The sequence below is a fragment of the Physeter macrocephalus genome, chromosome 19, assembly GCF_002837175.3.
Source record: "Physeter macrocephalus isolate SW-GA chromosome 19, ASM283717v5, whole genome shotgun sequence".
NCBI classification, from domain to species: Eukaryota; Metazoa; Chordata; class Mammalia; order Artiodactyla; family Physeteridae; genus Physeter; species Physeter macrocephalus.
The window spans coordinates 45,005,861-45,010,145 of NC_041232.1; positions in this window are offsets into that span (position 1 = coordinate 45,005,861).

Consider the following 4,285-nt stretch of genomic DNA (forward strand, 5'->3'; position numbering starts at 1 on the left):
CATTTCTCCCAACAAATGTTTACCAAGCACCTATTATAAGTGCCAAGTACTGGAGTTACAAATTTCAATGAGACTGATTTCAGTTAGTTACTTGGGAGAGGAAGATTTGTAAATAATAACTATACTTTTGGGTAATGAGTGCCATACATAAGTGCAACCAAAGCATGAAGAAGGAATGATTCAGCCCTTCTTCCAGGTGTTTGCAGGCCTGAGCTACAGGAGGAGTAAACTGGACTGGAGTTTGAGGGCATTAAAACTCTTGAGCAATCTCATGAAGTAGATGAACAGGTATCAGTGGATGCCCACTCTGGACCTGTTGGAGCTTGGGGTGAATTCTTAATGGCACCAGGCCAGCTGAACTAGATTAGCGTTGCAGAACTTTCTGAGCCACCTGTTGATCCTTTTGTAGTGATGGCAGGACACTGTTTATCTCATCATGCTGCAGCGATTTCCCCCCCTCTTGTTTCTTTGTGGGCTGCCTCTTAGCAGAAGAGCTCCCTCTATGAAACCAGTACAGAGATTTGAAGAAGGATCATTCTGTGTAGGAATAGAATTGTTCCTCACTCCCTCAGCCAGCTGGCTTCTTGACATCTCAAAGGTTACTCCCAGTCCTTTGATCAAAGATGTGACTGTATTGTCATTCATGGTCCTTGTGAACTATGATACATAACATCTTTGTCTTCAGCCATGGGTGTAGCTGAGAATCAAGCCACTTGTATTAAGTGGCAACAGTAGTCACCTCTAGCATGACCAGTAGCCATCCCATAAAGAGGTGATCATGAAGAGTCTGGCAATAAAAGGTAACCATCACAGGATGGTTCATTTCCTGTGTTAACCTGACTAGGCCACAGTGTCCAGATATTTGATCAAATACAAGCCTAAATGTCCCTGTGAAAATATTTTTAGATGATATTAACGTTTAAATCAGTAGCCTTTGAGTAGCGGATTACTCTCCGTACTGTGGGTGAGCCTCATCTAATCAGTTGAAGGGTTGAAGAGCCAAAAGACAGAGGTCCCCAGAAGAAGAGGAGATCCTGCCAGCAGAGTGCGTTTGAACTCAAGCTGCAACATCAACTTTTCTCTTGGTCTCCAACCTGCCGGCCCACTCTGCAGAGTTTGGACTGGCAAGCCTCCACAATGACGTGAGCCAATTCCTTAAAATAAATTTCTTTCTCTATCTATATATACATCCTATCGGTTCTGTTTCCCTGGAGAACCCTGACTAATACAGTAACTTACCACAATTTTGAAAAATGGGGTAAGAGATGGTAAAGTGGGGAGAGGCTTAGAAGATCTGTGTGAAGAACATGATTTAGTCTGTTCAGCGCCAGGGGGTGCAGATGTCTTAGGAGCTTTTCTGCCCTTCACTTGGCTGGACCCCTATTGAATTTGTGTCCCCCTAACTACCCAGGGACTTTTCTAGTCACCCCCCGCCATTCTTTTCCTTTTTCCTAGATCCATTTAATTAAATTTAAATTTATGTACCTCCCCAGTATGTTATAGAAGTGCTTATAAGATTTCATAAAAAGTTAGCATTGGGAAATTAATGAAATAACTTACAAAACTTTTTTTTTATCCAGTTTTATTGCGATATAATTGACATACAGCACTGTGTAAGCTTAAGGTGATTTGCCTACATACATAATGATTTGAGTTACATACACTGTGAAATAATTATCACAGTGTTTGGTGAACACCCATCATCTCATGTAGATACAAAATTGAAGAAGCAGAAAAAAATAGTTTTCCTTGTGATGAGAACTCTTAGGGTTTACTCTCTTAACTTTCATATAGAACTCATAGCAACGTTCATTATATTTACCATGTTGTACATTACATCCTTAGTACTTATTTATTTATTATTATTATTTTTTAAAATAAATTTATTTATTTATTTTATATTTGGCTGCACTGGGTTGGTCTTCGTTTCTGTGTGCGGGCTTTCTCTAGTTGCGGCTAGCAGGCTTCTCATTGCAGTGGCTTCTCTTGTTGTGGAGCACGGGCTCTCTCCGTGTGGGCTTCAGTAGTTGTGGCGCACAGGCTCAGTAGTTGTGGCACGCGGGTTCGGTAGTTGTGGTTCGCAGGCTCTAGAGCGCAGGCTCAGTAGTTGTGGTGCACGGGCTTACTTGCTACGCGGCATGTGGTATCTTCCCGGACCAGGGCTCAAACCCGTGTCCCCTGCATTGGTAGGCAGATTCTTAATCACTGTGCCACCAGGGAAGCCCCTAGTATTATTTACCTTTTTTTTTTTTTAAGTGAAAGCAAGTTTATTTAGAGAGATACACATTCCATGGACAGAATGTGGACCCTCTCAGAAGGTGAAAGCAGATCTCATTTATCTCATACCTGGAAGTTTGTGCCTTTTGACTGCCTTCATCCATTTCACTCTCTTCCCACCCTCTGCCTCTGGGTACCACAAATACGATCTCTTTTTCTATGAGTTTGTTTGTTTTTTTTGAAGTGTACTTGACCTACAGCACTATGTTAGTTCCTGTTGCACAACATAGTGATTCAATATTTCTATACATTTCGAAATGATCACCACTACACGTCTAGTTACCATCTGTCACCAGATAAACATATTACATAGTTATTGACTATATTCCCCGAATTGTACACTTCATACCCATGACTCATTTATTTTGCAGCTGGAAGTCCACACCTCTTAATCTCTCTCACCTACTTATTTCTTCCCCCCACCTCATCTCCTCTGGCAACCACCTGTTCATTCTCTGTATCTATAACTCTGTTCCTGAAAAACTATTTTTTTGTTGGGGGAAAGGAGAGTCAGGTGAAGGAAACAGGCACTACAAGAAGAAAGATACAAAGTCTTTCGGATCTTTGTTGCCATCTCTCTGTACTATTTCCTGTTAAGAAGTTTTTTACACTCATGGTCTGCTACCCTCAGGTCTAGAATGTACTCATATTCCATGGGGATCTTGAGAATCATATTCCTAAGAGAAATATGCTTTCCCAATAGTTTAAGAGGCTTTCAGAGCAATCCATAAGGCCTAGAATCTCAAGCACTGGGTTTCCTGTTCACAGATGCCTGTTCCTTTCATATTACCTGGGAGAAAGGAAGACCAGAGGAGGACCAGCAACCAGAGTCAGACATTTTCCTGGGATCCAACTTCAGATTCCATGATGAGCTTGAAAAAGTTTCCTAGGGGTGGGGTACAAGTGAGGGAAACTGGAGATGTGTTAGACAAGCCAAGTGTAGCTTCTGCATTAAAGAGCATCACTGACAACCCCAGAAAGAAGGAAATGTAAAAGATACCCATTAACTGTAGTCAAAACACATTATAGTTGGATTTCAGCCATGCCTCCATGACTCTCTGTGAGATTCGTAGCAAGGCTCTGTCCATATGCTGTAATTAGGGTCCAAAACAGACTCCAACAGTCCTCTAGGAACTGTTGCTTCTTATCTCCCTGCTTCCAATTTGCTAACTTCGAACGTGAGCTGCTTGTCCCGACACATAGAATGCAGTCAGGAGTCTCAGTTTCACATCTCAGCTCACAAAAAGAGATGTATATAATAAATACCTTTATTTTTTTGTAACCGTAATTATTATTTGGGGTCCCTATCCACATAAGTGGGAGATATTTAATTGCAGCCAATTCAGGATTTCCATCTTTTACCCCTAGGCTTGTACCTAAACTTAACAGCTGAGGTCCCATCTGCTCCTGATGTCATGTGTCCTCACAAGCACCCTCTGAAACATCCATCCCTCTGTCTGGTCCCTTGTTGTCATTCTGTGCAGTCTGCTGTGGAGACATTCTTTTTTTTTTTTAATAGATCTTTATTGGAGTATAATTGCTTCACAATACTGTGTTAGTTTCTGTTGTACAACAGAGTGAATCAGCCATATGCATACATATGTCCCCATATCCCCTCCCTCTCGAGTCTCCCTCTTATACTCCCTATCCCACCCCTCTAGGTCATTGCAAGCACCAAGCTGATCTCCCTGTGCTATGCTACTGCTTCCCACTAGCTAACTATTTTACATTCGGTAGTGCATATATGTTGATGCTACTCTCACTTCGCCCTAGCTTCCCCCTCCCAACCTGTGTCCTCAAGTCCATTCTCTATGTCTACATCTTTATTCCTGCCCTGCCACTAGGTTCATCAGTACCATTTTTTTTTAGATTCGATATATATGCATTAGCATATGGTATTTGTTTTTCTCTTTCTGACTTACTTCACTCTTTATGACAGACTCTAGGTCCATCCACCTCACTACAAATAACTCAATTTCATTTCTTTTTATGGCTGAGTAATATTCCA